The 27771-nt window shown below is 45.5% G+C and overlaps 2 protein-coding genes and 1 long non-coding RNA gene across 6 annotated transcripts in view; 2 read left to right on the plus strand and 1 right to left on the minus strand.

Annotated features, from left to right (window-relative positions):
* The window catches only part of STRIP2 (striatin interacting protein 2), a 46516-nt gene extending 38413 nt beyond the window's left edge, over positions 1-8103 (plus strand). Inside the window, exon 23 of the transcript XR_012629091.1 lies at positions 8029-8103. The gene's annotated coding sequence lies outside the window, so the exon portion shown is untranslated. The remainder of the gene's footprint in view (positions 1-8028) is intronic.
* Positions 6318-12166, minus strand: LOC141943909 (uncharacterized). Its single transcript, XR_012629093.1, has 3 exons — positions 11032-12166; positions 10778-10821; positions 6318-10527 (listed from the first exon to the last, which is right to left on the minus strand). It is a non-coding gene; the product is annotated as an uncharacterized LOC141943909 (long non-coding RNA).
* A 123-nt stretch (positions 12167-12289) lies between these two features.
* The window catches only part of NRF1 (nuclear respiratory factor 1), a 75398-nt gene continuing 59916 nt past the window's right edge, over positions 12290-27771 (plus strand). For all 4 annotated transcript variants that reach the window (XM_074869624.1, XM_074869626.1, XM_074869625.1 and 1 more), the window contains exon 1: positions 12290-12427. The gene's annotated coding sequence lies outside the window, so the exon portion shown is untranslated. The remainder of the gene's footprint in view (positions 12428-27771) is intronic.

Here is a 27771-nt window from a genome sequence, read left to right on the forward strand (position 1 = left end):
CACACAACGCAGACGAGTGGTCTGATCGGATACGACGGTTACAAGTAAGCGAAGCCATTTTTACATCTGTCATAGACTGGAGCTACAATGATTTAAAGACTCCAAAGTTTTAGTGTGCAAGAGTTACTGGAACAAATAGTGAAATATCGTTACATGCAATTGAGCACAGCAGATGGTGAGCAGCGAAGTGCAAAGGACAAAGACTCTGCTTTCTAGTGTATCTGAAAAGTTGCCATTCATTTCTCTGACAACAAACGAGAAAACCTTTCCAACCATCCCAAACTGAAAAATGAAACTTTTTTTTTTTAAAATTTTTCCCTTTTACCTCTCTCATGCCTTGAGCCATCTCAATTTTGCATGTAATTCAGGCTCCCTGGTGGTTAATAAAGACCAACAGACATCTCTAAAGAAAAATTTGGACTTCAAATGGCTCAATTCTCTATTTGAATGTGTTGCCTCAGAGTGCCACAGGCTGTGCTGCTTTCTGAGGGAGAGTCTTTGGCTCAAGTGGACGTGACTTTACAGGGAGTCTCTGCTGCTGCGGGATGACACTCGCAGATATTTCTGTTTTATCACAAACTGTAAGAGTTTGATTCTGTGACGGGCTTTTCTGCCTGCTGGGGTGTATAATTTATAAGCTGAGTTTATAATGAATAAAGCCTGTTCTGCTCAAATCCACAAAGAATTTTTTGAGGGGAAACTGCAAGGTGGAGAGGCCCTTTGCTTTATGGGCACAGTGTGAGGGAATTTTGTGGCATTATGTGTGTCATTGCTTGCAGGGAGTTACATTTCTGGTGTTAGGGCTTCCTTCGTTTTGCTGTTACCGAGCAGTGCGCCGCTTTGGGTACACGAGGTTAACGGTTCCTGTAGGAAGTTGTATACCCAAGCCCCACTGTTAAAAATACACTGGATGTTGATGTGTATGTTTGTGGGTGGGGCACAGCGGTGGGGAGGGGAGAGTCACAGGACTGTTATGTGATGGTGAGTGATGGCTATATATATACACATATATATAAAGTATAAAAAAAGACATTATTCACCACTTTTGGTATTGGAATATTTCAAGCTATATGTGAGCAGCTTCTCTTCTTTACTCTTGCCTTCAGGCAGCGTTTCTGTATTGCCTGGTATCTCCAACGTTATTTCCACATTAAGAAAAGCACTGTGGATCTTTATATCTAAGAAAGGCTTGAGAAGTGGCACGTATCCTTTTGTCTCATTTCTCATTTTAAGAAATGCCCTGGCTGTTGTCCACCTTCAGGGGAGGATAGCTGAGAACTCTTGCTCATAAATGGTGTCTCCATAATGAAGAGGTTCCTATGGTAGATTTTTAAAGAAAACCTTTTATCCTAAAGGTGTATTAGGTGTTGGCACTAAATAGTCTCAACAGACATAAATAAAATAAAGCTTTCAGTAGGTTAACTCCTGCCTTACTTGCTAATTTTTCACTGTCTTGGTTCCCCACTGCCATTTCAGACATCCTCCAGGAACAAAGAGTCCAATTTTACTGTCATTTTTATAAACCTCAAGTTTTATTTTTAAAAAAGGCACAAGTCATTTTTTTCCCCTCTCTTTTGCTAGTAACTGTCATACAAAAGACTAGAAGGAACAAAAGATTAGAACGTACAGAAATGGTTGTTCTCTGAGACATGCTGTCTAGGTACCATGACACCTGCAAGTATTATGTCTTCCATTTCAGATTCTGGGCTGGTTTTGTTACGTCCTAGTGTGTTATCCACTATATAATTATCCTGTTACTGGTAGTTTTCTGGAGGTATTTGGTGAATTCAGGAGTCAGGCTTCTTGCAGATGCTTTTGATGTCCCCTTAGAGGAAGCTTATAGGACCTTCCCACCCCACCAGCCTCAGACCATACATTAGTTGTAAGAGAATTCTGGGAAGAAAATACCTTTTCCTTGACTTTTTTTGGTTTAGGCTGCACATAAATTTGTTAAAGGTAAGAAATATTTAGTTCTTTTAAAATAAAAGAGTCCTTTACGTCTGCAGTGTTCCTTCTAGGTTGCTGCTATATGACTTCAGAAGAAAACCAAAGGGATTTTTTTTAATTTACTGTTAAGGTCTGATATATTCACGACCAAGCTAAAGTAAACTGAGTGTGAAATCTTTTTTATGCAAAAGACTGGCTTAGTATCAGCATTTCTCCCAATTGCCTTCTAGATGTAATTGGCACTAAAAGAGAGAAATGTTTAAGAAAAATGAGTAAAATATTTAATGCAGCACATGGTTACAATGGCTTCGTTGGAATGGCCGTGATTATACGCCATGAAGGGAGCAGTTTGCTCTTTGGTGGAAATTCTTGAACCAGATGCTTTAAAAGTTCACCTGCAATTACTGCTGAATGTTAGACTATTTTTAATAGCTGAAATTGCAAGTGATAGGCCAAGTGCTCCTACAATCTAAAAGGAAGCCCCTCTTTAATGTTAGCAGGTAGACTGGAGTACACGGATTATATGAAGAAAGCAAAAATGCTTCATGCTGTTTAGTGCAAGTTGAAAATTACATTTAACTTCAGAAAATCATTTTCTCTCTCAGGGTGATTCAAGTAGGTCATACATCTCTTGGGGGTACTTTTTCCACATCATCTAATAGGAAGCGCCTGTTCTGTGAAGTAAAGATAACCAGCCTGGGAGAAGAGTTCTCTGTGCATATTGAGATGTTAAACCAGAAGCTACAAAACTGATGTTTGAATTAAAGTTGCATTGCTTAAGCTACAATAATTATGGCAGCTGCATTTTTCTTGCATCTTCTCTGTGGCAATATAGTCAACACACTTGAAAGAGACTTTAAACATGGGTCATCTCACCTTGCTTTGCGTATCTACAGCACAGCTACCTCTGCCGAGCTAGCTGTGCTTGGATCTCCTTAGAGATAAAAAAGAGATGGGAAACAGCCATGTGAGTGAGGAATGACCACTTCTGGAACAAAAGGTCTGAAGTTTCTTTGTCACATTTATGGCAAACCGCTCATTCCTTAAAGTATTTTGTTGCTGGAAATATTAATTTACTATCTATGACTTTTTTGACCTCTGAAAAAAAAATGCTTGTAGAATAAATCTGCCCCCAAATCCTCATCTGATCTGATGAAAGTACTAGCATAGTGCATGCTGTAGCATTTTGCGTGCTGAATACACAGTTACAACTACTTGGATTGCTCACTGCATAGCAGGAACAATCTGGCTCCCTTCGTGTTTACAAAAGACATTGTCTGTGATAGCTTCCACAGGTTTCTTTTCATGGCAGTTCAAAATGTTATGTAGGCTGGCCGACCTTCTTGAAACCATAATATGTTTATATACGGAGCAAATTTCTGTTCTGTGACATTTGATTCTGATGATGCTGGGAGTTTCCTATCCTTGAGTTAATGTATCCTTCACCAGAGATGGTTGTGGAGGAGGAAGTGGGAATGCTCTGCATGTATAACATGGATTTTTGTTTCCATCAGAGAAGGGGAGGGGCCTGTTGAGGAGATCTATTTTGTGTCTGTAGAGTCTGACTGGGTTGTAAGCAGATTTTATCAAGCCCCTAAGACATCAGAAGTGAAGGCTGGATCACAAGTGATGTAGATGAATGATGTCATGTTCCCAGTTTTCTTAATCTGACCTTTCTATGGAAAGTGAATTATCTTGCAACATCAGTTGCTTCATAAGAGCGCTTCACAAGGAGAGTTATGGTTGGTTTAAAGCTTCTGACATGACTTGCAATCTGCTTATTGGCAACAATCTGGTGCTTGAAGAAATGAAAGGAAGAAAATTTCAACCCTTATAAAATCATTGCTTCTTCTAATACTGTTCATAGTAGTGCCTCCTCTAGTGATCTCAATTTTCCAACCTCACCCTGTGCTTCAGTTCTTCAAGGTAAGTAATGCTTTATTTATTATTTAAAGCTGAAGCTCCCAGACCTAGTGCAACAAGCATCTTCCACTGGGGTATATCACAACTTTCTAAGCATGAGGCTCTTTGTCTTATTCCAATAATAACTGTTGAGCTTGCCGTGGTGTCCAACTCATCTGAAATGATACGGCCTGAAACGGTGTCCTTGAAAGCAAGAGTCCTTCTGTCACCTGTTGTTTCAGCTCCTGAGATACTTTATCCAGGAAGCCTGGCACCTTCTGAAAATAGATACAATATTTTGGAAGTACCTGATAATTATAGCTTGCCCTTTGGGAACTGTCCAAGGAGTAGCTCTGTTTTCTTAGACATTTACACACATTTATTGATTCCTTATCCTTGTCTTATGCATGTGGCTTGCATAATTTCTGTTCCCATCACCAGAAAGCAGATAGCAGAATAGGAAACATTTCAGGCTCTTACTTTGGCAGCTGATACTTTGCTTTTCTTGCCTAGAACCACAGTTAGGGTCTGTTGCAATCCTTTGGCAGGTCTTAAAAGTTCTTCACAACCTGGCATTGCAAGCTTACTTGGAAGAGGAGATCAAAGTAGTTTTAATGGTTTGTGAGATTTCAGACTGGCGACCTCCTGGGGGTGTCTCTGGCGAGCTTCTCAGTGTCTCTTGAAATGTCCCAGGATCATTCAGCTCTCAGGTAACTCCAGAACTGTTCCTGTGCCTACTCGTGGCAGAGCTGTGCTAGTCCTGAGCTTACCAGTAGTCACAACCCACCATTAATCACTGTCTTTACAATGATCTTTCATGAAGTGAGGATTGTTATGCCTCCTTTCTCTTAAAATTCCTTCCTTTCAGCTCTTGAGGGTAAGAAAGTGCACTACTTTCAGCCTTCCATTCCTATATTTTTTTAAACCTGTTATTCTTGTTGCTTTCCTCCATGCTTCACAATGCTACTGCTTCATCAGCACAAGGTGACAATTAACACCTCCGATGTGCAGTTTTTCTTCTCGCATGTTGCTACACGAGAGTTGTAAAACTGAGACTCATGGACTCATGGGATTAATCTCCCCTAAACCTAAATGTCTGCATCAACGCCTGGACTGGTTGTCTAGATTCACACAGTAAGAGCAGTTCAGGATGTGATTCCTCTGATTAAATGTATGCGGAGGCTTAAAGCAGCCCCGGGTGTCTTATTTAGGTACAGGAACATCTAGTGAGATCTATCCCATTCTCTGTGATATACAAGATTTTACTGAAAAAGCAAATTCAAATTTAGTGTAGATACAGAAATGTAAGTTCTTCACAAAGTGATCAGCCCAGGGACATGGCTTGGGGGGGTCCTAAGGAATTTGGGCTAAAGGCCATATAAAAGGGAATCAAAAAACTTGAAAAATTCTGTGACTTGGATGATGAGGGTAAATTGTGTGGGATGTTCATTCTGTCTAATCTTCTGTTAAAAGAGAACCACCCGGCCTGCGCCTTTTGGGCATCCCTGTTCAGAGAACAAAAATACCTCCTGACTTCAGCACGGTGGCGTCTCAGACGTGGAGGAGTGGAGCACAGCTAGACAGTTCCTTGGAGAGGAAGCGCAGTCATCTTGAGCTTATCACTCCCGCACAGTTGTAAACTCAGCCCTGCTCACTCTCGCTAATAATAGCCAAGTGTAATTGTGTTCAGCCAGCCCAGCCAGGGGAAAATCGCCTTGCCTGTTACGCAGTTTAAGCGAAATTGCCCTGAGTAATGAAGAAAAGCAAATCATAAATATCCAACTCACTGTAATCAGTCTTCAGTGACTGCTTGGGGAATTTATTTCCCTAAGAAAAGCAGACTGAACCTGAAGAAGTATCTCACAGTGAGCAGACTCGCAGCCCTGTGCAAAAGGCACTGCAGCAGCACGTTATTTGGAAGCGCTGTACGCTACAGGCCGTGTTAAGACAAGGGCAGCTGGTCTAAGGAGGCGTCACCCTGGGGCTGGGCTCCTGAGCTCGCCAGAGCAGTGCTGGCCACAGCCACCCTTGCCAGCTCTGTCCTGTAATCAAGGACGGGGATTACCAGCAGCAGCACAGTGCTGGTACAGGACAAGCCTCAGCACGGAAATTAAGACTCCCGAGTCAAGCTACCCCTGTCCTAAGAACCAATTAAAAAAAAAAAAAAAAAAAAATTTACCAGTACGTTTGAAAATAAGCTTCAGGCAAAATGTGGGGATGGGAGAAGAAAGTCTTCCTGCCAACAAGTTCCCAGCTCATTTCTTCCTTTTTCAGAGTTTCATCTTTGTCTCCCCATTAACTGTTTTTGCTGTAAAATCTACTGTAGTTTGGTGCTTAGCTGCAAGGAACATTGCAATGGGCACTGAAAAGCTATACATAATAGCCTAAGTGGGCTCTTACGTGCCATTCTCTCTCTGTAGTTGTTACTGTTACTGCTGTTTCACAGAGATGAGAGAATGGCACTCGTCCAGCACTGCCGTCTTTTATTTCTAAATACTCAGGGTACCAGCAGAATAGAAACAATTAATCACTAGTTATGAGAAGCAGTGAAGAGGCCGGCTGCAGCAGGGCAAGCCCAAAATCCAGACTGCTTGTGGTTACTGGTTGCTGCACAAGAGGAACCACGAGTAACGCTGCTGTCCCCAAGATATGTCATGTATCGCTTGTGTTGCTGCACATTCAGACCCTGTTTTGTTGTATAATCGTACAAGGGTCTCAGCTCCGATCTTGGGTATCTTCTAGATCTTCACACCATGAGATCTTTCTCCCTGCTGACAAGAGAACTGAGGCTGTAGCACAGATCCCCTTTCTGCTGTAACCCTCCCTGCTCCTCAGGGAAACCTTTTGAGGCTTGAGGCTGCCTTGGAGCACTGCTGGTCCAGGTGAGTATCCAAAACAGAAGTTCAAAATGAGGCAGCAGAGCCCTAAAATCATTTATTACTGTCCAAGAAAACACATCTTGAAATTACCTGTTGACTGCCCGATCGCTTTTTATACTATGGTTTTTCACTAGTGCAATTAGGAGTGTGAGCTGGCTCTGGGTGGCGATGCCAAAGAATTCTAAAAAAAGGGGTAAGCTCTGTAGTTCGAGTTACATCATCAGAACCCTGAGAGGCCGTACTGGAAACTCTGGTCTTGAGATGGCTCTCGTGACACTGAACCTGAAATAGAGAAAAAAACTTCTGGATGCATCTTTTTCACAGAGGTACTGGCAATCTGGGCAAGAGACCAAGTATGTTAAATAATAAGAAACCTGGAGAACTGGAATTCTATGGGAAAATGCCTCCTTCCCTCTCTAATACCTGGCAAAGCAAATCACGTATTCTCTTCAGCCTCTTCCCTCTGTCCTGTGTTGCACTGTAACACTGGACAACTTTAAATGCTTGTCATACTCTCTGCAGAAAAACGGCAAGATCAGTGTATGCAGAACTTGGCCACATATTTGAACAGAAGGAGTGAAAATAAGCCGACAAATATCTGAGGAGGAGATATTCCACAAAAGCGGAGAACTAGGTGTAAGGATCTAAACTGAAGAGAGGGGATATTCAGATGAAAGACCAGAAATCTGTATTTGCAGAGCCCTGACAGGTTCTGGGGGATGCTGCAGGAATCCTCTATCCTACCAGTTGCAGCTCTCCAGAATGATCGCACCTGTGTAGATGTTGGTGACTGCACAAACTATAACAGAGCTTTTCATCACAGGAATCCTCCCAAAACTCAGACTCAGCTTTGGTCTAATCTGGCTCCAGAGAAGCTGTGGCAGCCAGAGCCCAATCAAGGCTACTTATAACAAACTCACTGCGCTATCAACATTCTCCCTAGAGTAATGAAAACCAGCCCGGCTCTTTATGAGCCGCACAAATCTGGTTTATTGCACCTTACTGAACAATCACTGTTGCAAAGACTCACATTAAAGGAAAGCAATGGATGCAATTTTTTTTAACCTGAAAAAGAGGGAGAGAAGAAAAAGGCCAAGCAGCTGTGTCTGTATTCTTCCCTCCTTCAGTCTGCGCCGTGAATGTTTAAAAACCGCTCAGTTCTGCTAAATCATCAGGGCGTTTTGTTTACAGCATAGTGGGTGAATCAGTTACTTTTCTCTTCTACGGGCTTAAGATGAGAATAAAAACTCCGTATGACAGAAAAAAAGACCCATCCGCTTTTTCTCCCCTGATGATACAGGATGCCAAGCGGCTGGGATTCCACCTCTTCCATCGCTTGCAAGCACAGGCAGCCAAGAACTGCCAACAGGCAGCAGATGTTTTAACTCCGAGGCAGCTAGGACATTTTGTGGCAAGCAGACCCTGAAGAAAATTGCTGCCAGGAACGTGTCTTCTGCTGCGCGACCACGTGCAGCTCCTTCATCTCCAGCGTGCCAGAGATCAGCCTTCACATATAAACCCAGGAAGGTAACACATTCTTGTTTGTTGTAATGTCTGTTGTCATAAAATAAGCAAGAGTTGGTGTGTTCAGGAAGTCCTAAAGCTACACTCGTGTCTCCAAAACACTTTTTGGAGAATCTCCCTCCTGCCCACACTGGCTTAGCTGACAGGAGCAACGTGTTGGATTGACCTGGTCAATGAGGTGTGCTAAATACACCAGCAAGGGCACGTGTCTCGTCCCCTTATGAAAACGTCATCTCTGTTTGTGGTCCATAAAAGCCAACAGTACTTTTTCATACTTGCAAACCTGGTTGTAATGCAGCCACACTCCCACGGAAGACAAGTCTTCACTGGAGCTTGGGCTCTTCGCCTAGGGCTCTGATTTGTGCACAGACCCTACCGTGGCACCTGAAAACACACCAAATCTGTGACCTAAGGCTGGTGGCACTTTCAGGCCAGACTTGTCTGAGGCTGTTGGCCAAAGCTCAGAAGCCACTTACACTGCTGGTAATAACCCACCCATGTTACAAAGCCGGGCCAGCTAATTGACCCGGGCACTCCCATTCCCCTTATGCTTTCCTGTGCATCTGTTCCTAGGCAATCCTTCCTTGTTACTCATCTGTTTTCTTGTTCTGTCCCAGAAGTCACCAACCAAAGACAAGGTGATCTGCTAAAACAACCTGTACATAGTCTTCAGACCTCTCTACCACAGCCTCACAGCACTCGAGCTCACACATCCAGCTGTTAACTTGATAACATTGTCCTCACATTATTCCTTCCGCATTTTCTCTTCCCAGACCCAGGATGTGGACAGGTAAATCTTTCCGGGCCCGCCCTGTCACCAAAGCTCCCTTTCCCCACCGTTCCTCCCCCGTCTTTCCCTGAATGCTGGATACGGCGTGTCTTAACCAGCCCCTGGCATTCCCACGGGTGTGCAAGCCAGGCTCCTTATGCTTCAGCTGGCCAAAGGTACATTTGTACTCGCAATTAGTCTTTTCCTAACCCTTTTCACGTAGGATTATGGATCTACGACACAGCACAGTCTGGATCTCCATGAGAACCTGGGCAGACACGTGTTGATGCTCAGTTTTTCAAAGAGGAGTTAGTTTGTTCATACTGGGAAATGTTGCCTCTCTGGGAGGACCTTTCTGCTACATCCCAAAGGAATGTCTGTGCTGTTCTCTGTTGAGAGGCTTTGGTCCTGTGTACACTTTTCTCTTTATGTGAGCACTTTGAGAGGAGTAGAAAAAAAAATGAGCACGTGTGCCAGCCAGTCTCAGCTCACCCAACAGCCACTGACTCATAAATGTGCACTTTCACAAGCCCATGGTTTGATCTGCCCATTCCAAACCGTTTAGCAACATGTGGCCTTGAAAATATGCAGCTGGATGGGACCCCGAGACGTCATCTCATCCATCCCTCTCCCTGAGGCAGGAGCAACCGTACCTACAGCATTCCAGAGTGGTATTTTGTCTAACCTGTTCTTAAAACCTCCAGTGGGGGAGACTCCAGAGTGTCCCAAAGCTCTTCCAGTATTATCACATCCTACCATTATGAAATTTTCTCGGTGGCTCATCTAAATCTACCTTCCTGGGATGTACCAGGAAGTGACCTTCCTGCTGCGGAGAGTCTGGATCACTGTAGGTTATACCAGGCCTGTTGGGTGGCACGGTCCCAGGTCTCGGTGCTTGTGGCACCGCTCCAGAAGTGTTGATTAGCACAAGGGAATTCCACTGCTGTTACAGTCCGCATCAGCTGCCTCCACATGTCTGCCTGTGTTGGCAAGGCACTCCTCTGTCTTCAAGGAGCCCAAGCCCCAGCCAAAACACCTTCACGGCTCTGCAGCAAAAGTTACATTCATCTCAGCAACTGGCATAAGTCATCATTTGGCCCAGATCCACATTTCATACCTATGAGAGGCCAATGACAGAAATCCAGAGCATCCAAAACTCAGAGTGATTGAGTCTACAGGCTAAGATGACATTCACACAAAAAGCAGAGGTGTTATTTTCCCCACAACGTGCTAAGAAGAGTGTGCATGTGGTAGCAAAGATCCTGAAAAAACAGAGGGGCACTGCGGAACCAACAACTGGAGTGTGACTCTGCAGAGTGGACAGTCGATCCCCAGCTGACCTGTCGCACATGCCAATTGCCTCGGGTGGCTCTGCAGACGAGGCGCGCCAGTTAGTGTTTGTTTTCCATGCTGTGCTTTCCATAATCTTGCCTCTTCAGAGGGGTGCAGTACGCTCCTGCCCTAAGATGGGGCTTGGGTTCCTTGAAGTCACCCTATTGCTTTATTCTATTTGTAAACAGAAAAAAAATCGGTGGTTATGTTTCATTCCACCTATCAAATGAAGTTATTTCTGTATTTTCTGTATTCACCTGAGTATCAGTAAATTTGCAGAGTGCTGTGAACTAGCAGGCACGTAGGACGCATCCCCTTTTACAGGGACTGGTACCGCATGTTTCCAGGGAACTTGTAAAATCCCAGTAGTGGGATATATTAGTATAATGACAAAAATTTTATCATTTTTAGTACAATGACATACCCATGGAAGAGGTTTCTACTAGGCACAGATGGTAGGTTGATGTCCTGAAACGGAACAAAGTACATACATTTTATGCCAACAAAAATAAAATGAAGATTACTCTAATATAAAAGTCTACTGAATTTTTGATCTGCCAGATCTTTAGCGCAGAGTGCATAATAAACACGTAAGATCCTTAATGAAGGAATATTACCGCAAATATTTTGCTTTCCAGCCTGCTCTTAACCAGCTTCTGTTAACTCTTCTCCTAGTACCTGTTCCCATTGTATTTTCCGTCAGTCTTTAGGTGTGGAAAAACATCTTAAATTTGACAGCTTCTGTGCATCAGACGTCAAGTCCCATCTTAAGACTCCCTCCTACAAAACAGAGATTATACCCATTTTTATTATTTCCCTCATCTCCTTTTCCCTTTGTGTTTTAAATTCTTCTTTATATTTCAGGTTCCTGCTGAAACCCCAGGCTGCCTGGGGACAGCGACAGCCTTCAAACGTGAACACCTTCCCCCAGAACAAGGCTGGGATCCTAACAGATGTCTCTGAGCCCTAACACGATAATACAAGAAATCATTAGCTTCCATATACCGGGAAGGGTAATTAATGGTGCTAAAGCTGAGTTCAGTTCGATACCCACTGGGCAGCAGCGGAAACAAGAGGCTTTGTGGAGTATGTTCGTGTTCAGGGCAGAAAGCAGGCGGTCAGCCTGCTAATGGTCTTACCACCATCTTCTTATGTGCAGAAGGGACACCCGTCCCCTTGGCGCGAGACCAAGCCGCGTTTCGGAGTTGCTCCAGCGCAGGAGCCACAGCTGCCTCAAGCTGGCGGCCCTTGCCAGGCGCAGGCGAAGATTTACAGCTACAAACAGATGGCCTCTCGCACACCCCACCGGCCTCCCGATGTGTTATTTTGATCTCTCCCTTTTTTTTTTTTTTTTTTTTAAACCCAGATTAGCTCAGCAATATGGTTTCTCCTACCCCAAAAACCACCAGGGCGGTACGCGGGGGTGTGCAAGCAGGAAAGCCGTGGCCCAGCAGCAGGCTGGGATGGTTTTAAAAAGACTTTTTCCACAGAAAAACACGCTTGGGACCGCAGCCCGCTTGGCTGAGGCGCCAGGTCCGGCGCAGCCCAGGCTGGGTCCTGCTGCTCGGCCCGCCGTCTCCTCAGGCCCCTTCGCACCTCGTCGCTGAGGGAGGGGGGAGAGAGAACGGCTGCGACCTCCCCAAGATGGCGCCGGCACCCCCTCACCCCCCCCGCCGCGCCCCCACACCCCGCAGCGCAGAGGCGCCGCGACCTCCCCAACATGGCGCCGGCTCGCCGCCCGCTCCCCGCCGCCTCCTCCCTCGCCCCTCCGCCGCCCCGACCTCCCGCACATGGCGCCGCCGCCACCCTGCCCGCCGCGGCCCCTCGCCCTCCTCATCATGGCGGCGGCGCCGGGCTATGACGCCATACGTCCTCCTCCTCCCTCCCCCCCCCCTCTCTCCCTCTCCCCCCCGGCCTCCTCCCGCCGCCGCCGCCGCCGCCGGTCCCCGCCTCTCCCGCTCGCCATTGCGGCGGCTCAGGGCGAGCCGCGCCGCGTCCCCGCTCGGCTCCGTCCCCGGCCGCCGCCCGGCAGAGGCTCCACGGCGCAGGCCCGCCGCAGCGCAGCCGCTCTGAGGTGAGTGTCCTACCGCGCAATCTCCCAGCTCCTCCAGCCCGGCGCAGCCGCAGCAACGCGGGGGCCCCCGCCGGCCGCCCAGGCACCCCCGGCTCCGGCGCCCGCGCCTCCCCTCAGCGCCGCCGCGGGGCCGTCTAGGCCGCGCTAGGCCCCGCCGGCGGGCGGCCGGGGGGGTGGAGGCGGGGGGGGGGGGGAGCGCGGCCCCGTGGCGGGCTGCGGGCCGCTCCCGCTCGGCAGCCGGAGGCCGGGGGCTGGCGGCGGGGCGGCGGCCGCGGGGCCTGCGGGGCGCCGGGGGCCTCTCCCGGCTGCGGCCGGGGGGAGCCCGGGGGACCGAGCGTGTATGTGTGTGTTCCCCCCCCCGCCCTTTTTCCCGGGAGGGGGCGGCGGGAGGGAGGGAAGAGAAGGCGAGGGAAGGGGAAGGCGGGTGCGGGCCGGCCCCGGGCCCACGCGTCTGGCCGAGCCGGGTGCTGCAGCCTGCGGGAGCAGGTTGCTCCGGCCCCGGTGTGAGCCCGTCCTGCTCCGGGGAGGGAAGTTGTGTCGCGGCTGCAGCCATTTGGGGGGCTTTTCTTCTTCCTTCTTATTTTCTTTTCCCCTTTTATCCCTCTCCTCCCCCCTCCCCCCCCCATTTATTTATTTATTAATTCCTTTTTATTTTTCTGACTGCAAATGGATGCCTTGTTGGCAGCGTCCTGGGCCGGCGCTGCCCTTTTGTATATGAGTTGGGGAGCGGGGCTGCTGCTTGGGAGGACAGCGAGTTTTAAATGCTGTTAAACACGCAAGCAGAATTATTTATTTTTTTTCCCCCCCTTCTAATATGCCCAAAAGGGGGTATAAGTCGTGTCTCTTTGTTCTCGGGTTATACAACATCTGGCTCAGGAGAGACCTGGTTCATGACTGAGGTGCTCAGGACCTTGTTAGTGTAAATAATAATTACAGGGCAGAAATAAGTATTTGACTCAAAAGACTTCGTAAGTGTGGGGTTGCTAAGTCTTAGCTTTCTTGCAGCTAGAGAAAATTTTCATAGCGTGGAGAGATGTTTTCTGTGCACCTCCTCAAGATTTGGATCTCTGCTTTATTTTTTTCCTCCTCCACTGGAACCATCTTTGTTATTTCCAGAATTCAGGATTTTTATCTTAGGAAGGGCATTGCTGTTCTGGTTGTTGTCTCTAATGTGTTAGCCTTGCTGCTGTCCAGGCACAGTTTTAGACCCTCTTTCCGTGTCCTGGATGTGGTAAGAGTATTTTCAGTGTTGTGGCTGTGTGCTGTTGTTATTTTTCAGAGTTTTTGTCTGTGACATCATGGCAGCTTGTGTTCATCCTTACTTTAGCGGTAGCATTACCTTGTCTTCTGGTTCATTTGCATCACAGTTGCTCATTTTTAAAACCTGTTATATGGAACTTTTAATGCCTGAATGTTGGGGAAATAGATGAGAGAGAAACTGTTCTTTCTTTTTTTTTTTAAATTTAGGTTTTTACACCTGTGGTAAAACTGAGAGCAACAATTCTTTTTTCATTGAGGGTGAAAGAGGAAGTATATGATAATGGTAACTTTGGAAAGGTCAGGATTATATTAACGCTTTTTTCAGGGTTTTAATCTTGTTCGTGGTGGAGAAGTGTTACAGTGTAGTGTTTAATTAAATAATCTCATATGCTCATGTAATTTTTTACATGTGTTTACTATTTTATAGAGTGTCGCAGTTGTGTTTTATTGTATTTTGTTGTATCGCAGTTGTTTTTCAGAAGTCTTGCGTCATTTATGTACGGGTTTTACGATGAACGAGGCACGGGCTCTTACGCACAAGCCATAAATACAGCAAGTTGGGGAACCCTCTGCCTCATCCAGTACGTGTTTTGTGCAGCTCTCACAGTTTCACGTACCGCAATAGCATCTGTGCTTTACAAAGTGTGTGGCCTGGTGTACGTTCCCGTTGTATAGGTGGAATGAAGCACAGGTCTTGTAAAGCGTCGTTCGTTGGCAGCCTGGATAGAGCCAGTGTTCGCGTGTGTGTAGGCAATATGATCTTTTTTGGCGTGGAGCAGTGCAAGCGCTGCCTTTCTCTTGAATCAAAATCTTTCTGTGGACCCCATTAACTCGCGGCGTTTCCCTCCGTACCTGCTGTGCTGCACGGATGCTCCTTCGGAGGTAACTTGGCCTGGCTGTGCTCTGTGTAACAAGCACGTGAGTTATCCTGACACAAGTTTATGTTGTGGATGTGGACCGTGCCATCCCAACTGTGCTGCCCGGTGTGCCAGAACAACAGATCCCCTGACCCCAGAAGTAAATAAGCCATCCTGGTAAAAACCAGCCATACCACCAAGAGTCCTTAGTGTGTGCCGTGTCGGTCGGAGGTTGCCCTTCTCCATAGCTCCATTGGGAAGATGTGTGGCAAAAACGTGTTCATAGAGGATTAAGCTACAGTGAGCAAAGGCCACTTTGCTTCCCAGTAAAGTTGGCCGCGCAGGGGTTTTATGTGTGTAATATTGAGCTTCGATTAATTGTCTTAACTTTCCTGGATAAATGCCCTGTGACTGGTCGGCTGCACAAGTGTCAACTTTCAGACTGCAGGTATTTTGGCACAAGGAATACTTCCAAGTGTTGGAATTCCATATTTTTTCTGTCGCTCGGGAGCCTGAATCATCTTTTCTTAGACTTAAACCAGCCAGTTTCACTTCTGGCAAGCTCAAGCCTGGAAGATTTCAGCCTTGTAGGTGAAAATAAAGAACCACAAACGACTGCAGGAGCCCAGCTTGGGAGCACTGGACCTGCCTTTATTGTAAATCTTGCTTCTAGGCTACTTCATGTGAAACTTCTGCTGCCATGTGCATGTATATGCTCTGGGAATATTTCCATTACTGCTTCCACCTGCTCTTCATTTACCAACTGAGGGAGATTTCCATGGAGCTTCTTGGTCTTTTGAAGGCTTTGGGAATTACTATTTTTTTTGCCTTACCCTCTGATCTGGAAAAGTGTCCTCTAGGAAGGAGGCAGAGTGCCGTGACTGCTGTGTCCCTGTATCCATTTTACCAAGAAAATGTAATGCAGACTTTTATATGTAAGAACATTGCATGCTGTCAGTAGAAATCGGCTTGTGTTGGTGATTTTCAGTGCAAGAGGTACTGTAAAATTTAGCCTCAGACTTTATCTTTCTTATGCTGCCTCTGACGTAGAGCCATAGGGAAAAAATATAGTTAAGATTTTTTTGTATTACTGATTACCCTGTGTTATACTGAGTTATTTAATAAAATAATTTTAAAATACACCCCTTGGTCTTTTTAAATAACGCTGCATGGTGGGGATCTTACTTTTACTATTCAGTAGTTACTGTAGTAGAAAGATGGAAAATTGTGCAGAGGTGACACTTGAAGCAGATACTTGTTGTGACTCATGCGGCTCTCCTCTAATGAACTTCATTAGCTCTTTGATACATACCATTTGTTAAACATGCTTGTCTAAAATTAGGACTGGCTGCAGCCAATTGTAAATCAAAATCCAGGATAAAAGTTTCCACTTATTCCAGTTTAGTTTTCACACCAGTTTCAGAGCTCTGTTGTTGGTTATTGTGCTCTTCCGGATCTTCAGTAAGGCTCATCCTGCTGAAAGTCTCACGAAGCACTGAAGACCCTCCGTGTGAAGGAGTCAAGTGGCTCCTAGTCTCTAGCACGGTCTCTCGGCACTGGGGCAATGTTTTTCTGTGTTTAAAGGTAATCCATCCTCTTACGGTTTTGAATGCAGTTGTTTGTTAGAGGATCAGTTTAATAGTTTCTCACATTCCCACTGTTGAATGCAGATACGCGCCCTTGCCCCAATCTGTTTGTCACTTGCTTTAGAGAGTGAATTTGTGTGTCAGCTATTGTGAATCTCTTCATCAGCTCGTTTTGCGTGTGAATCTAAACCAGGTAAATATTTCCTAGCAAACCCCCTGTTTTTCAGGTATTCCAAACCATAAAATGCTCAACATTACTAGCATCTTATCTCTTCTTCCACCTGAAACTTCAGTTTCTAACAGAAGCTCTCGCCACTTTCCAAAGTAAAGGCTGTACCGTTAGCGGTGGGGTGTGGAGAAAGGTTTGAAGGTCCACAGTGGTGCAGGCTGCCAGGGCTTTGTGCTGAGGGTGGCAGAACCTCTCACCTGTCCAGGCTAAACCTGGACCATCGAGGCACCATCCTGCTTTGGGGAGAATTCAGGTACAAGGTTCAATAATTGTAGTGTTTTGCTGATTCTGGCCCTGTTGCTTTTGCTTTGTGCCAAGAACTGGTGGGGTTGAACCAGTTGCCAGGCAGGCAGGTTGGCTGGAGTTGTTTGTCCCTGTGCAATGGCACTACTCGCTAGGAAACCTCAGAGCCCGTTATCTTTTCGGGAAATGGTACAGTTTATAACAAGGAGCAGACCTTGTGTTCTCGCCAGGAGTGTTAGTAAGGGGGGAGATGGGAGAGGATGGCCGAGTAAGCAAGGCTGTACGCCCACTTTGTTTTGGAGATTGCCTGATGCGTTTAGTTTTATGGGAAGGACTTCTGGCTCAGGCTGGTCTGGTTTTGTGGATGAGTTTCCTGCCAAACTCCCAAGAAGGAGTCCCTTCTATTGACAGATAGAAAATGGGGAGGTGGAGGCTATATTTGGTGAAGCACGTAGGAGAGTGATAGGCATCCTGATGCGCATTGACGTTTTGATGTCAGTGAAATACCATGTTTGTTTTTTTTTTTTTCCTCCTGTAAGAAAGATGTAGCTATACAAAGAATCGTAGGACACTTGTGATCATCGGTGTATTCCATCCAAGCATTGATTCTATAGGATTGAGAAGTCCAGCATCTCCTTTTCTTCCTGTATTTCATCCTTTCTTAGAGACCATACTGCTTTCAGTGGGTGATGAAGCCTATTTTTGTGCTGGAGGATGAAAGCAGGTGTTTCCTCAGTGCGTTCTGCTCTTGGTGCTGGGCTCTTAGCCTCTGCTCCCTCGCTCACATTATTTTTGTTGGGTGTTGATTACTTTCTGCCTCTGTGAGGCTGTGTGTAAGGCAGATGTGTGAATTATTTTATCTGTTTGCTCTGTGTGCTGTCTGTATTGCCTATAAATAATAAATGGATTGCTCAGATGCTACAGACTGATAGCGACTTGGAGGGTAATTCAACTTTTTCAGTACTGTTACAAAATTAATCTGACTTAAATACATAAGCAGAAAACCAGAAAAGTGTATTTTCATTTCTAGAGCGTGCTTCTTGCTTGTAACCAGCGTGACCAAGAAATGCAATCCAAAAGAAACCGAGTCCCTCCCACTGTTGATTACATAACCATCTAATTAAAGTAATCAAATGGGGATGACTTCGAGGCTTGGAAAACTTCCCCTTAGTCGGGGTCAAAAATACTTGCAGGACCACACCCCCGGAGTCTCCACGCTTTATTTACCTTGCAACATCCTCTATAGAGGATTGGTGTATAAACTAATTCTTGTCCCCATAAGTTTATTGTTGGCGTCAGCCATTAGAGTCTCCTGCTGCTGCTTCTGCAGCCGCTTTCCTGGGCACAAAGAAAATCCTTTAACTCCTGGTTTCCCTTTTGAAGGAGAAGGGACTTCAAATAGTGCTACTCCCTTTCTTCCCTCGAAAGAGCTAGCTGATTTGAAGTTCTTCTCATAGTTGCTTTGGGTTGCAAGTTGTCTTTTTTCAGGCTTATTATTTCTGCGTCATGAGTATTCATGGCAATTGGCAGGTAAATCAGTAAATTGGGTCTCTTGCTTGAGAAGGAAGCGGTGTATGTTCCTGTGATAGCTGTAATATTTAAACCCTGATAATGAGAAGCATATGTAGATGGAGGTGGTGGTGAAGCAATGTGAAAGACATCTAAAGTACAAAATGTAGCAGCAAATAAAAATTCGTGGTCCGTTTTCAGCGTACCAAATGCACGGTTGTGCATTGCAGGAACTCCGAAAACTTGGAATTCCCACAGGATTTGCATTCCATGCTGTGTATTCAAAGCAGGAAAAGCCCCGTTTGAGCGCTGACTTAAGGTGGGTCAGGACTGGAAAACCGTGATGGCTCCATCTTGAATGTTCCAGCTGCTGGTGCGGTAGTACTCCTGTAAGCCACACTGACCTGTGCCCCTTCTCAGACTAAGACAGAAGGAAGTAACTCTGCTTAGTGAGAAGAGTATTAGCGGGTGTACTCGTGTGTGTGATTGTTAGAACCCTGTTTTATCTTTTCACAAATGGCTCCGGTCTTGAGTGTTCAGTTTGGCTCGTGTGGAAGACAGCTGAGTACTAAGCAGGAGGCTTGGAGAGCACGGTGGCCTGCTTAACAGGCTTTTTGTCAATACTAGAGAGAAAAATGTTTGAACCAGCATTTAAATCCAGCGTGCAGGTACTTAAGACTTAAATAACTCCCAGATAAATCTCTTTAATCTAGTTGGGCTGTAGATGCACTTCTTTTTCCACAAAACACAAATCTTAATCCTGCACAATACGCAGCTGCACACTGGATTTTCTCACATACCTGGTGTGTTGTTACAGAGGTGACACTTCCCCTTTTCAGGCCCTTTGCTCATTAGTTTCCAGTGGTTTTGGTGAGGAATTTTTCCTCCTCATCTGCAGTCTTTCGCAGGGCAGGCAAGCAGACCTGTCCTTGAACCACAGGAAACCACTGGGAGGGAGCCTGTCCTTTCCTTTTTCCCAGTTCCAGGTGCTAAGGGGAGGAGGTATCCCATTTTTTACTGGCACTGAACGGAGCCTCACTGTACTCTTGTCACCTCAGATGCCCTAAAGGGCACGGCAGGGTAACCAGAGATGCCAGTTTTTGTGAGCCTGGAGGAGAATCCCTAAATTCTTTCCCGTGTGAGTGCAGATACAGCAGTTGATGTCAGAGGCTGTCTGCAGACCTGTGAATGCACAACCTTTCCTCTTAGAGCTAGAAAAAAAAAAAAAAAAAAAAAAAAAAACCACCAACCCAAACTTAGGATAAGATGTGGCAAACAAATGCTATTCTAGTGTGCATTTTCCCTAGAGGATTTAATTTTTTTTTTTAAGACAGAATGGCCTGGGTTCCTAATTTTTTTTGTTTGCTCACAACATAGAGGGCTTCAGTATGCATTGCAGGATTGGAAGGCAGATTAATTGAAAGGGTAAACATATAAAACTGCAGGAGGAGAGAGATTTTTTTGTATGTGTGTGTGGTCTGGGACCTCATCACAGCTTAGTCCGTTGCCTGGGACCTTCTGTGCACTCAGGTTGAATACCTGTACCCTTCCTCATCCAGCTAAAGTGGTACCACCCCTCTGAAAACCAGCAACAGTCATACTGGTGTAACTCATTCTGGGTTTAGGGTCAACCATACCATATTAAGTGTCTCCCTGAAGACTGCATCATTAACAGAACCATCAAGTAGGGGTTGGGCCAGGCTTGCCATTTTAGGGTGGAAGTTAGATAATTAAACACGGTTAGGGCTGCGTCGTCTGCCTTTACCATATGCTAATCTGGTTAAATTAATGCGATGTGAGGACCAAGTCGTTAAGGTGATCCATCTAGCCAAGGTTGAAGACAGCAGACCTCATCCACGCTGGACATTATGGTTAACGTGATACTTCACACCTCTGAGCTTCGGTCTAGACGAGGTCGTGGTGTGTCACATCGCCACCGTCTCGCTCAAATCCCTCAATAAAACACGCTTCCTTTATGTTTTTCTGTGGTAGTCCAGCATAACCGCTAATCCTCTCTCTCGATAAAAGAGGATTAAAACTGGGAACATTTGCACCTTAATGCAGCCAGCTAGGGCTGCGCTCTGTCTTTTAGGCAGTAATCCTGTTGGGGCGAGGGCCGTGCCTTTGTGCAGTGCCAGGAATGCTGTTGGCGATCAGCAAATAGCAGCGCTCTCGGCAGTTGTGCTTATTGGGTTAGTAATTCTTAAAAGACCACTTTGCGTGTTAATTAAAAAAGCTGTATTGGCTAGAGATGACTAACTTGCTTCACACTGTTAAAATGACTTCTGGGCTATGCACACAAAGTAAAATAATTTGAAACTGGGATTTCTCTGTGGTTCTTTAAATGAAAGAATGTGTAAGTTGACAAGTATTATTTTTGCGAATGCCATTTATCATGTGTTACGTTTCCTAGACTCGTGTCAGACTACACATCCTGCAAAAAATTTTAGGGAAGAAGGTTCTGCCCAAGGTGTTACTGGTAAGGGACAGTCACCTCTGTATCACACCCCATATGCTTAATGTGAAACCTGTGGAGCCTGGGGGGGAAGCACGGGAATGCTAAATGAGAATTCCACCCCGTGGTTTACGATTTTACGGTGTAGTTTGACTTCCAGGTTTGGATTACACTCGCTGGCTGTCACGGTCTGGGATGTGGTGGTATGCCCTTCCCATGGGTTTCCGAACGCTGAACATGTGCTAACCTTTGTCTTGGTGTCATTCATGCCGATTCCACTGTAGTACTTTTTGTTATTATTTTTTTAACTTATGTGAATTGCTTAAAATTTGGGGAAAAAAAAGTGTGGAGTGTTTCTGTGTACATGCTGTGCTTTCTGTGTGGACTACCATTGCTCTGGTTGAGGCAAGCAACTGAAGAGAAACTGCTTTGGCAGCCAGTCCAGCCCAGTTCAGCTGCTGAGGTAATTTAAAAGTGTTGGTTTTTTTTTCCTGGAGAGCTTCGTGTTCTCTCGATGTGCTGCCTCTTCTTCCTGCTGGCCTGGGCAGGAGGGAGACCAGGCATCTGCTCCAGCTCGCCTTTTGCGGCTGGGTGGAGCGCTGTGGTGAAGTCTTCCCTCCACTCGCCATCGCCTTCATGCCGAAGCCCAAGGAGAGTCTTCAAGTTGAAACCACCTCATCCTTGGTTCAACCCATTGCTTCCTGCCAGCGTTTGGTGCTAAATATGTGAAGTTAAGCTGCAAAAAGGACCCGTTGCAAACTGCATTGTTCATCATGAAATGAATGTCCTACCACATCACCAAATGGTGGCTTTCAGCAGAAACTTCAGCAAATAGGAGTTTTTATGCCTAATAAATATGCATAAAATCTTGTTTGTTTCTCTTCCAGACTTTCCATATGTGGAGTTTTTCCTGCAGTGTGAAGTGTTTGCTCTTTTATGGGAAATGCTGATAAAAAGAGCACATTAATAGAAGGGGGTTTGGTTTTGTTTTCTAGAATCAATTTTATCTTAGGTCTTTTCATGCTGAGACTGGTAGCATAGGGAATTTTTTTCCATCCTAATTAAAAGGATCATTATACTAATATTATGCCACAGGAGGACGCTGTGGAACGAGAGCTAGTTTCTGTAGTTCCTCCTAGTGCTTGAGTTACCGCATCTCTGCTGACATGCGACAACCATCCACGTGCGGCTGTGAGCCAGCGTGAAATAAGATGTTCGCTTCAATCTTGATAGGAGAGGTGTAAACTAGCGTGTCTTATCTTGCCTTTGCGCAGGGTATCAGTTGTTGCTGCTGACAGGAGGCAATGTCTCAAGTCCCGGAAAGTCAGTCCCATCTAAAACCTTACACAGGTTCCAGAGTGACAGACGCTTTACCAGAAAAAAAGCCATTTTATATTGGATTGAGGTGTAGGCCAGCAAATTCTCTCCATGAGCAAGGGAAGACTTTTTTCCACAGCCATGGAAAAATAGGATTTGGGGATTTAAATGTGCATTTTAAATGAGTTGTAGTAGTAATTAAGATATTAATCAATCTTGTCCCTGGTGAACATCATTGTTTTCTTATCAAACCCGCAGTGGTAATTCCCTCTATTTTATATAAGATTATAAAATAATTATATATAATTATATAAGAATTTTATATAAGAATGGTATCAAATTTATCTGAAAGGTGAATTAACGAATCATATTTAAGCAGTGAGAGACACCAGTACAATGTGACAGGTGGAAATCATGGAAAGAGCTAACTCTCTGCTATTGGGAGTCTGAAACCACCTGCTAGGGAGGTCTTGGACATCCCATTCCTTTTGTCCCCATGGAGGAAAGACCAGGAGAAGATCTGGGTCTTGCTTGTCGGTACATAGCGCAGCTGAGGCTGGGAGATGGGGGCTTTCCCACGGGCTTTTCAGTTGCAGGCGGTACTCGCAGAAGCCAGTGCAGTTGTAATGGGCTGGCGTAGACTCCTGCCATCTCAGATTTCATCTGGAAGTGGTTTCTTAACCAGCATCATCCGGAAATGCTGCGAGTGAGAATTGCGCCCGTGTGAGTCAGGCCTGGCTGGGAGGTGGACAGCTTTGAGATGTGGCTTCCAGGTACCAGCCGGCATTGGCTCAGATAGAGGAGAAATGCAGCCAAGACAGCACCAAGCCAAGACTGGCCATCTCTCCTCTGTTAGAGGTTGTCCTCTAATCCTCCCCTCAACTGGAGGTTGGCAGCTCCTCTAACTCAGACCAGGAACTATCAAAACCGGGCCATTTCAGGCTGTTGTAGTCAGAGGGTAGGCACAAGTGTCTCAAGACTATTGAAGCTGGATGAGCACCAGTGATTTCAGTCATGGCTCCTTGTGAAAATCAGGGTGTACGATCTCTTGGTTCGTGTTGCCATTGTTTCTGAATGAGGTTAGTTCTTCATGGTTAGTATAACCATTGAAATCTGCTGATTAGAAACCAGCTGTATCAGGATGTATGTACTCGCTTTAAAAAATGCGTAGGGGGCTTTGTGCCGGAACAGCAAAAAGCAGTACCGGACAATTTCAAAGGTATAATTACACTCAAACAGGATTTGATTTTATTAGTAAATGGCAAATGATTTATTCCTTGCTGGATCAGTTTTCACTTACGAATTATTCCAAGCTGTCTTTGCAGGGAATTTGGAGTTTATCTAGATGTACAGCCGGAAGTCTGAAATAGCTTTTTAAATAAAACATTCTTATGTACTAAGTGCATAGGAAGTGCTTTTTAATCTGATTGAATACATGAAGTATGAAACCCGGTTAACTGAAAAAACTCCTTCAAGTCACGTTGGCCTGGATCATCAAAGGTATTTTCGATCCCTCCCTCTCGCGAGATGACACTGATGCCCGTGGTCGCTGTGGCAGGCAGGCGGATGAGCTGTTGCAGCTGTAAACAGTTGGTAGTTCTTAAAATAAATCGGGGTGATGTGGTCTACCTTACCCGCCACAGCGGGCTCTTAGGAGCGAGGAAGGCAGCTCAGCGGGGCACACGCTTTGCGTGTGGGAAGCCCCATGTGCCACCACCAGCACCTTTGCGACCTGCGCTGCGAAACTCTGCTCTTGCCTCGCTGTGGTGGCCAAGGGATGGAGATGAGCACGAGAGTGATGCTGAGCATCATCGCTACCTCCTCACAGCATTGTTGAAGAAGCAGCATTTAGTTGAGTAAACACCGTGGCTCCTCTCCGAGCTAGGGGAAGGGGGAAAAGCAAACTGAGCAGCAAATGGCTAAAACCTGATTTAGAGGCCCATTTCCTAGCAGAGGTGCTGGTCTACGTGGCTGAACCCCACTGGAGAGCTGCAAGAAGGGGCTTAGCAGGCGGTGACTGATGGCTGCAGCAGCCACCCCGCAGCCCACGGAGCTGCTGCATGAGAATTAACACACCCGGATCACAGGAGCCCTGTTGATTAACTCTCCGCAATCGCCTCCAAGAACAAAAGTGCCAGTGTGATGTCGGTTGTTTAATGCAAAGCAAACGACTTATTTACAGCGGAGGCTTGAATCCATTAAGGGCATATTAAACTCCAGATGCTTGTCAACTTTACAAAAAGAGTGGAAGAAAGGGAGGAGGTGTTGCACATTTTCTGGAAAACACTCAAACTTGCCAAGCATGGAGCAGTATTTCATTGAAGTTAAAACCATGAGGAGGGTGGCCAGCTTGAATGATGAACCAGATTTTAATTTTTTTTTTCCTTTTTACACTGGTCTTCAGACTGCTGTGTAGTGCCAGACCAAGTGCTACGTGCCAAGTTCCTGTGCGGAGCAGGGTTGTTGATAAGGAATTGGTACTGACTATGGTGCGGGGATCAAACAGAAAATGGGCCGGGAAAGAAAACAGGAGTGTTTCCATTCCTTTGAAACAAATTAGAAAATGAGCCAGAGGGATTATTCTTGAGAGTGGATGCGTAGAATTGGCCCTCTTAAATATGTCCTCTAAATTACTTAATTTAAAAAAACAAAGCAAATTAAAAAAAAAAAAATCATTGAAAAAACCCAGGAACATCTGATGTCCCCTGAGCTAACTGAGCAACCACAACGTTGGCTTGTCTCTTCCTTTCTGCTTGCGTTACAGTATGCTGAATACAAGGCATGGCTTTGGGGAAAACGCCATTATAAACCCTCCTCTACAAGAGAGTCTTTGCAGGCCACGAGGCTGCTTCATTGCCCTGCTCTTTGTATTTCAGTGGCTCTGTCGCTAGCTAACAGACTGGTTTGTACCTTTTTAAATAACCTGTCTGCGCTGTGGAGAGCTGGGCCTCTGGACACCAGCCTAGACCTCTGCACGCACCTTTGTCGGTTCAGGTATTGACTCCCCTGATGTTTAGATGAAGGGAGGATGAGGAGAAGCTTGATGCAGGCTGGCTGGCTTTTTCCAGAGATATGAACGGATGTAAGCTCATTGCCTCTTTTTTCACTAGTTACTGTAGCTTGCCATAGCATCTTGTTTGTTCCCATTACAAATTTAAGATCTTTTCAGCAATTTGAGGCCAATTTGTGAGAGGACACTGCAATGTGCAGCCTTTCTCCTGAGTCTCGTGGCTGGGAGGAGAAGGGGGTCAATGACCTGACCAGCCTGAAACGAGTATGGGGACAGTACTCCAAGCTGGAAAGGTTAATGTCTCTATTAAACTAATTGCTCACTTATAAAGTGGATTCTGAAAAAGAATGTGTGTCTGTTAGTCCTCTGTCTTTCCTCCTGTGTAATTTCTAAATCCTTGCTTATATCACTGTAGAAGGCAGAGCTGCTGCTTGAGCTCTGGGCATCCGTCAGATAAGGTTAGTTCCTCTGTGCAGCAGGGCCATGCAGCTGGCTGGGGTGGGATTTCATTCTTCCCAAAGCCTTTGGTTAGGAAAGGTCGTGCAAGAGCGCACTGAGCAGGCTGCTTGAGAGTTGGTCTTTCCATTTGCTGTCGGTGACTTGCTAATTCTTGCATTTGAGTTATAAAATGTCGTACTCCTGTGGATGCTGTTACAGGAGAGTACAGGTGAACTCTCCCCTCATGGTGTTCTACCCATAGTGACTTACTCTTGATATGAGACCTGAATTCTGACAACCAGGATTATTTGTAAGTACAGAAATCTTTATTTGACGAAGCAGCAAGTTTTGTAAGAAAGACAACCCACCCTTTTTCACAGTGACTTCTTGGGCTGTATGGTGTTGGCTTACAGAAGAGAGGTTTGCTCATCGAGTGAGCGCTGAAATGCCTGAGCAGAACGAGGGTCTGGTTGCAAAACTTGAGCATGAGAACTTTGTATTTGGTGTTTGGGATGTTGAGAAGGCTGTTAGCTGTTCCCACCCCGTTTCAGAATGGTAGGCTTATAGAATCACAAAATGGTTTGGGTTGAAAGGGACCTTAAAGCCCATCCAGTTTCACCCCCCCATGCCATGGGCAGGGACACCTTCCACTAGCCCAGGTTGCCCAAAGCCCCGTCCAACCTGGCCTTGAACCCTTCCAGGGAGGGGGCAGCCACAGCTTCTCTGGGCAACCAGTGCCAGGGCCTCACCCCCCTCACAGGGAACAATTTCTTCCTTATATCTGATCTAAATGTACCCTCTTTTCATTTAAAACTTGTGCCCCTGCATTCCCTGAGCTCCTTTTTGTGCAGCGTCTTCTCTCTTAGGAGGGATCTGAGCACACGTGGCAGGAGTGAGCTGTGGATGCCCCAGAGAGCGCAGAGCAGGTCTGTCAAAATATTCTGGGTCTCAGCCCTTCAGTCTTTATTGAGATAATCTGTATTTTGCATCCTTTCAAAATTATTTAAACAGCCAGAGAAGTGAGATCCAGTGATTCTTTTATTTACTGTTAATCTGAAGAGGGTTTCAGATGAATTAGGCATTGTGTTAGATGAGTTAGTAAAACTGGCTGTGTGATTTAAAATGCCGGCAGACGAACACTCGTCTCGGAGTTAAGACTCTCAGAAGATAATGCCCTGTGCTTCTACAGCATCTGAAGTAAAACCGCTTCGGCAGTCTAAAGGATAAAAATAAGTCCAAGCCCTGTCTGTGTAAGAGAGTTTTTCCAGTCATGCTGGTGTACCTCATCATTTTTTCTGGTGTGGCCATTTTATTTTTGGCTCAGTTTAAAGCACCCATGAGGCAACTTTAAACTAGGTGGTGGTGGTAGAGGACAGTTTCTACAGTGGGATAACCCCCATGGTTTTGTATTGATCAAGTTACATCTCTTTACGTTCATACCACAGATTACACTGAGCAGACGAGACCTTTGTTTTAATCCATGTGGGTTTAAATTTAACATAGATTTGTGGGTTTTATGTTCAGTTTCTGTTGTTTTCTGCTGGTTTGAATGGTACGGCTTCTGCTATTTTAGTTTGCTTTGCTCCTCCTGCATCTGGTATTCTTCCAGCGATGGTGTCAACAGCCATTGATCATAGTTGACAGTGCATCAAAGGAACCTCTGACACAGTCATAAAGCAACTGCACTGTGTGATGAGAGGGACTTTATCCTCATATTTTTTTAAGCACTTTAAATGCCTTTAAAAATACTTCTGGCTGTCATCCAAGGCTTCTGGACTAAGCTACAACTACCAGGAAATGTCTTTGCAGGCATCATATCATTAGGGTTTCCTTACACCTGAAACTGTTCTGGTTTCTGAAGGAAAACAGGAATAAACTTCCCTTTTCTGGAAGGATGAATACTCATCTCTAAAATTAATCAAGAAGAACTTTCCTTTCATTTCCTGTGCCTGAATCCCTGTTCAAATCCAAGTGCGGACCCTTTGGATGCGTAACAGAGATGCTTTGCTGTTGGGGCAATAACAGTATCAACAGGTTGGTAATCACCAGCAGAAACTGCCAGTCAGGGTGTTTGCCCCCAAAGCCCGACTTGTATCAGGAATCCTTTGGGAATAATTTGAATATGTGAATAACTACCGAAGGTTTCAGCACCCAAAGATAAGGCTCAGTGCCCTTCAGTGTATGATTCTGGAGACATTTGGAAATTTTCTAAAAGGAAAATGTACAGGTATGAAAATAGCACAGAAGCTGAAAAAGTAGAAAATCTGCACTGAAGCCAGCTGTTGGCTTAAACTAGAATTAATCCAAGTTACAACTTGGAAATTAATTACTAGAGCTGGTGGTGGTGGTGTGTGCACAGTTGGGCAGGCTGCGCTGTTTACTGAAGAGCTTTAGTAGTTTATTGCCTTTTTTCCAGCTTATACCTACTTTTATACTGACA

This window comes from Strix uralensis, chromosome 5 (genome assembly GCF_047716275.1).
Source record: "Strix uralensis isolate ZFMK-TIS-50842 chromosome 5, bStrUra1, whole genome shotgun sequence".
NCBI lineage: Eukaryota > Metazoa > Chordata > Aves > Strigiformes > Strigidae > Strix > Strix uralensis.